Raw genomic sequence first — 7560 nt, 5'->3', positions numbered from 1 at the left:
CTGAGGGTGGTGGGTTCAAACCCGGCCCCAGCCAAACTGCAACCAAAAAATAGCTGGGCGTTGTGGCGGGCGCCTGTAGTCCCAGCTACTCGGGAGGCTGAGGCAAGAGGAGAATCCATAGTCAATAAATGATGCTGGGAAAGTTGGACAGCCACATGCAGAAGAATGAAACAGGATCCACATCTCTCACCACTTTCAAAAATTATTTCAGTATGGACAAAGGACTTAAATGTAAGGCACAAAACTACAAGAATTCTAGAAGAAAATGTTGGATTGGCTTAGGCAAAGAATTTATGAAGAAGACCCCAGTGGCAATCAAAGCAACAGCAAAAATAAATAAATGTAACTTGATTAAATAAAACAGCTTCTTTGGGCAGCGCCGGTGGCTCAAAGGGGTAGGGCGCTGGTCCCATATGCCGGAGGTGGCGGGTTCAAACCCAGCCCCGGCCAAAAACCACAAAAAAAAAAAAAAGATAAAACAGCTTCTGCTCAACCAAGGAAATATTTAACCAAGCAAATAGACAAGCTACAGAATTAGAGAAAATATTCCCAAACTATACATCCAACAAAGGACTAAGAATCAAAGTCTATAATGAACTCTAGGAAATCAGAATTAAAAAGTGGGCAAAAGACATTAAAGCTTTCAAAAGAAGATGGGCAAATAAAACATGGAAAAATGCTCCACTTAACTATCATCAGGGAAATGTAAATTAAAACCATAATAGGATATAATCTTACCCAGGTAAAACTGACCTTTATTAAAAAGTACAAAAACTATAGAAGCTGTCATGGATGCAAAGACAAGGAATGATTATACACTCTTGGTGGTACTGAAAATTATCAATAATATAATCTTTGTGGAAAACAGTATGGATATTCCTCAAAAAGTAAAAGTAGACCTACCATTTGATCCAGTAATTGCACTACTGGGAAAAGGAGTCATTTTTATCAAAAACATGCCTATATTTGAATGTTTATCACAGCACAAATTTACAATCACAAAGATGTAGTATCCACCCTCAGTGGATATTCATCATCAGTGATGAACTAAATGGTTTACATGTAAACCATGGAGCACTATGTAGCCATGAAGAAAGATGAATTAAGACCTTTCACAAAAATTTGGGTGGAATTGGAGACCATTATCCTAAGTAAAGTATCTAATGAATAGAAAAACAAACACCACAAGTGCTCACCTTTAAATTGGAACTAACTGATGAACACACATTTGTATAGATGAAGTAAAACCCAACAACAATCAACCAGGGATGAAAGGGAGGTAGGTTTGAGTGAAAACCTTTCTTATGAGTAACAATGAACACTAGCTGGGTGATGGGTACACTTATAATCATGACTCAAGAATTATCAGAGCAATCCATACAACCCAAAACATTTGTACCTCATAATACTTTGAAATTAAATAAATAAATAAACAAATAAATACATACATACTATTGAGAAAAAGACAATCGAGTGATGAGGGTTTGGAATCAGGCAAAAGATTGAGAGTGCCATGACAAGAAGAAGATCCAAAAGAGTTTTTGACAATCTCATAGGTACTGAAAAGCAGCACAATGGAGTTCAGGGTTATTGATGTAATCTGCGCTCAAGGGAGAGTGATGCTGGATAGATGGCAAGTACAAAAAGAAGTATCCAGGGCTCATTGTTCTCTATAAACATATTTGCTGAATTCAAGTTCCTCAAGATAAGAGGTAAGTACAACTCCTCTAAGAAGGAGAGAGTTTTTTTTTTTTTTTTTTGGCAATTTCAAACTTCCATGGAGGCAGAAGATATAGATCAGAAATTACCAAGGATGAAAGGGCCTACTAAAGGACTCCATGCCTTTGTATCCTACATGCCAAAATGAATCAGAAGTACAGAATCAATCTTATAAAACTGCAATCTAATTGTCAATCAGCAAAATACCTAATTGATCCAAGAAAAAAACAATGGAAATTACAGACTTGAAATATACGAAGTTGGACAATTAAATTCACAAACTCATCCTAGAAAAAGTGGTACATACCATTGCTGAATGTTCTTGTAGTCACCTTCAAAGTATTCCTCTTAGAAAACTATGCACTGACATTGGTCCTTATTCCACCAATCAAATCAATTTTGGAGCTCTTTTTTTCTGGAATGGCCAACAGAGCTGGTGTTGAATATGACCTGACAATTAAGCAGACAAACTCATTCTAGAAAAAATGACATATCTCATTGCTGAGTATGACTATGGTCACCTTCGATGTACTCCCCTTGGCCCTCTGGTAATGTATAATAGTTTTTAAATCAATTAAGAAAGAGGAATAAACATAGATTAATATTGTTTTATTATTACACAATTACTTTTACTGGTGCTCTTTGATTATTGTGCATGGATTTGAATCTTCATCTGGAATTACTTATTTTCAGTCCAAAGTACTTCTGCTAGTATTTTTTTTTTTTTTATTGTTGGAGATTCATTGGGGGTACAATAAGCCAGGTTACACTGATTGCAATTGTTAGGTAAAGTCCCTCTTGCAATCATGTCTTGCCCCCATAAACTGTGACACACACCATCTGTTTTGTTACCAATTAATTCTCTCAGTTTTTGTTTACCTCATGTCTTTATATTGTCTCTGGTCTTCGATTTTGAATGTTAGTTTTACTAGATATAAGATTCCTAGTTGACACTTTATTTTCATTTCAGCTCTTGAATATATCATTCTACTGCCTTATGGACTCCTTGTTTTCTGATGAGAAGTCAGCTGTTAATCTTATTGGGATTCTCTTGTATATGACAATTCATTTTTTTCCCTTGCTGCTTTTAAAATTTTCTGTTTGGAATTTTTCAGTTTTTTTTAAATGTGTAGATTAAGGTTTTTCAGCCAATTTTGAGACATATTCTTCCATTATTTCTTTAAATATTTTTCTGCTCTCTTTTTCATCCTTTGCTCCTTCCATTACTTTCATTATGTACATGCTAGAGCTCCTTTAAGGAGTCCTCTATGTCTCTGAGGCTCTGTTTACTTTTTCAGTTCTATTTTTCCATTTTTAAAATTGCATAATATCTGTCAATATTGTGTATGAATCACAATTTCTTGTTTCTTTTCATGTCTCATATTTTTTGTTAAAATATGGAAATTTTAGGTAATATGTTGTAGTATCTCCACATACTGAGTCCCCTCCCCTCACTTTAAGGTTGGCTTCAATTGTGTTTCCCATTTATTTGTTTTGTGACTTTATTTGACTTAGTGAAGTATATTTTACCTCTAATGTGAAGCCTTTGGTTTTGCTGCTCAGAATGCACTGTCTTGGAGCTATGCACAACCTAATCCACTTGATTTAGTAGGACCCTCTTCTATTGTTTCTTTCCTTTGTCTTTCTGTTAAGCTGTCTGACTCATGTGGAATTACACTCAATCCTTAGTTATCCCATTGTAATTCTAATTTTTGAAATGGTCTGGGGAATAAATTGCTCAGCTGTTTCTGGTACAACTAAGTTTTGGGGCCAAACTTTGAAGTTTGTTCTGAGTCCAGAACATTCCTTTATAGCTACTCTTTTCCTTATTTCTCTATGGTGAACTAGCTGCTTAACCTTATTGCTTTTAGTTAAAATTATCTGTTATTAACAGCACCCTTGTTCCTAAGCTTTCCTTAAACACTATTTCAAATAAAGTCAAAGTCAATTCCTTTGGGAAGAGATTGGGCTTTTTTTTTTTTTTTTTTTCTTTTTCAATTCAACTGCATCTCTCTCTGAGAAAAGTACTAAAGCCACCTCTCTGAGCACTGGTCCTGGTGACAGCCTCTGGTCTTCTTGCCTATCTTCTATGCAGCTTATCCTCTACAAAGGAGTCGGGGTGATCAAGGCCCCATTTACCTGGCATGCTATTGCTCGGACATATCCTCTATTCTCTGAGTAGGGGCTGGGTAGAGCAAGGGAGAACTCATCCTCTCAGCTGCACTCAGCAAGAAGTTACCTTCTACAACTTGGGGCTGAAGGAGATGAAAAATACTGGCTTCCTGATGTTCCCAATGAGATATGAGTATCCATGATGGGGAGCCAAGTGGAAGGTGAGCTCTGTCTTCTTAGGTACACCTGCCCACAGTGGAACTTCTTTCAAATTGAGAAGGAAAATTACAGACGAGGCAGTATGAAGGGAGTAGCTCAAAAGGCTCCAGATTCTTGTTGTTTTTGCCAAGTTCCAGTAGATTTTCTTGAATAAATGTTTCCTGATTTGCCGTAAGCCCTTAGGACAATTTTCCAAGAATTTAAGTGGGTCTTTTTTATACTTTTTGTCAACTTTGTTTGTTTAGCTGAGGAGTAGTCTGCAGTACATCTTAAGCTACCATCCCAGGAGTGGAACTGCTGGAAGAGAATTTTTTGTAGGTATCACAAATCCGTGGTCTTGTCTTTTTATCCCATCTGATAAGGTCTGCCTTTTAAATGGGCTTTTAATTATATATATATAAATATATGATTTATTAAATCATAGCTGTGTACATTAATGCAGTCATGGGGTACAATGGGCTGCTTTTATATACAATTTAAATATTTTCATCAAACTGGTTAACATAGATTCTACATTTAGTAAGTTGCACATGTACCCTTGTAAGATTGGTAGGTGTAGTACCACCAATTAAGCTCCCTCCACCCATCGTCCACCCTTTCCTCTCCTCCCTTTACCCATATTCTTGGGCTATAATTGGGTTATAGCTTTCCTATGAAAGCTATAAATTAGTTTCATAGTAGGGCCGAGTACATTGGATACTTTTTCTTCCATTCTTGAGATACTTTGCTAAGAAGAATATGTTCCAGCTCCATCCATGTAAACATGAAAGAGGTAAAGTCTCCATATTTCTTTAAGGTTGTGTAGTATTCCACGCAATTGTGGTGTACATATACCACAATTTATTGATCCATTCATGGGTCAATGGGCACTTGGGCTTGTTCCATAACTTAGCAATTATGAATTGGGTTTCAATAAACATTCTGGTATAAATATCTTTGTTAAAGTGTGATTTTTGGTGTTCTGGATGTATACCTAATAGAGGAATTGTAGGATGGAATGGCAGGTCTATTTTTAGTTCTCTAAGTGTTCTCCAAAATTCTTTGCAAAAGTAACATATTAGTTTGCATCCCCACCAGCAGTGTAGAAGTGTTCCCTTTTCTCCAGATCCATGCCAACATCTCTGGTTTGGGGATTTTGTGATATGGGCTAATCTTACTGCAGTTAGATGATATTTCAAAGTAGTTTTAATTTGCATTTCTCTGATGATTAAGAATGATGAGCATTTTTTTCATATGTCTGTAGGCCATGCGCCTGTCTTCTTCAGAGAAGTTTCTCTTCAAGTCCTTTTTCTGGCCTGAGATGGGATCACTTGTTCTTTTCTTGCTAATACATTTGAGTTCTCTGTGGATTCTGGTTATTAAACCTTTGTCAGAGACATAACCTGCAAATATCTTCTCCCATTCTGAGGGCTGTTTGCTTGCTTTACTTACTGTGTTCTTGGCTGTGCAGAAGCTTTTTAGTTTGATCAGGTCTCAGTAGTGTATATTTGATGCTACTTCAATTGGCCGGGGGGTCCTACTCATAAAATATTCGCCCAGGTGGATTTTTTCAAGAGGTTCCCCTGCAATTTCTTCTAGTATTTTTATAGTTTCATGTCTTAAGCTTAAATCTTTAATTCAGTGAGAGTCTATCTTAGTTAATGGTGAAAGGTGTGGTTCCAGTTTCAGTCTTCTATAGGTCGCTAGCCAGGTCACCCAGCACCATTTATTAAATAGGGAATTATTTTGTTTTCTTTTTTTTTTATTGACAAAATTTTTACTTTTTAAAATTTCACATTAATATGAGTGTACAAATGTTTAGATTACAGTGTTTTCATTTCTTTATTTTTTTTAATTGTTGGGGATTCATCGAGGGTACAATAAACCAGGTTACACTGATTGCATTTGTTAGGTAAAGTCCCTCACGCAATCATGTCTTGCCTCCAAAAGGTGTGGTACACACCAAAGCCCCACCCCCCTCCCTCCTTCCCTCTCTCTGCTCTTCCTTTCCCCACCCCTCCCTCCTTATTTCTCTCTCTGCTCTCCCCTTCCCCCACCCCCACCATGACCTTAATTGTCATTAATTGTCTTCATATCAAAATTGAGTACATAGGATTCGTGCTTCTCCATTCTTGTGATGCTTTACTAAGAATAATGTCTTCCATCCAGGTTAATATGAAGGTTGTAAAGTCTCCACTTTTTTTAATGGCTGAATAGTATTCCATGGTGTACATATACCACAGCTTGTTAATCCATTCCTGGGTTGGTGGGCATTTAGGCCGTTTCCACATTTTGGTGATTGTAAATTGAGCTGCAATAAACAGTCTAGTGCAAATGTCCTTATGATAAAAGAATTTTTTTCCTTTTGGATAGATGCCCAGTAATGGGATTACAGGATCAAATGGGAGGTCTAGCTTGAGTGCTTTGAGGTTTCTCCATACATCCTTCCAAAAAGGTTGTACTAGTTTGCAGTCCCACCAGCAGTGTAAAAGTGTTCCCTTCTCTCCACATCCACGCCAGCATCTAGTTTTGAGATTTTGTGATGTGGGCCATTCTCGCTGGGGTTAGATGGTATCTCAGTGTGGTTTTGATTTGCATTTCTCTAATAGATAGGGATGATGAACATTTTTTCGTATATTTGTTAGCCATTCCTCTGTCTTCCTTAGAGAAGTTTCTATTCATGTCTCTTGCCCTTTGATAAATGGGATTGTTGGCTTTTTTCATGTGGATTAATTTGAGTTCTCTATAGATCCTAGTTATCAAGCTTTTGTCTGATTCAAAATATGCTAACATCCTTTCCCACTGTGTAGGTTGTCTATTTGCTTTGGTTGTTGTCTCCTTAGCTGTACAGAAGCTTTTCAGTTTAATGAAGTCCCATTTGTTTATTTTTGTTGTTGTTGCAATTGCGATGGCAGTCTTCTTCATGAAGTCTTTCCCCAGGCCAATATCTTCCAGTGTTTTTCCTATGCTTTCTTTGAGGATTTTTATTGTTTCATGCCTTAAATTTAAGTCCATTATCCATCATGAATCAATTTTTGCGAGTGGGGAAAGGTGTGAGTCTAGTTTCAGTCTTTTACATGTGGATATTCAATTCTCCCAGCACCATTTATTGATATAGGGAGTCTTTTCCCCAGCATATTGATTCAATGTTGATTCTTCCCAGCCATGAGCATGGTATGTTCTTCCATTTGTTAATATCCTCTGCTATTTCCTTTCTGAGGATTTCATAATTTTCTTTATAGAGGTCCTTCACCTCTTTTGTTAGCTATATTCCTAGGTATTTCATTTTCTTTGAAACAACTTTTCAGGGAGTTGTATCCTTAATTAGCTTCTCATTTTGACTGTTATTGGTGTATACAAAGGCTACTAACTTGTGGACATTGATTTTATATCCTGAGACATTACTGTATTGATTGATGACTTCCAGGAGTCTTGTGGTTGAGTCTTTGGGATTCTCTAAGTATAAAATCATGTCATAAGCAAAGAGGGAGAGTTTGACCTCCTTTGCTCCCATTTGGATTCCCTTTATTT

This window comes from Nycticebus coucang, chromosome 1 (genome assembly GCF_027406575.1).
Source record: "Nycticebus coucang isolate mNycCou1 chromosome 1, mNycCou1.pri, whole genome shotgun sequence".
Classification (NCBI taxonomy): Eukaryota; Metazoa; Chordata; class Mammalia; order Primates; family Lorisidae; genus Nycticebus; species Nycticebus coucang.
Note: the sequence above shows the minus strand (reverse complement) of the source record.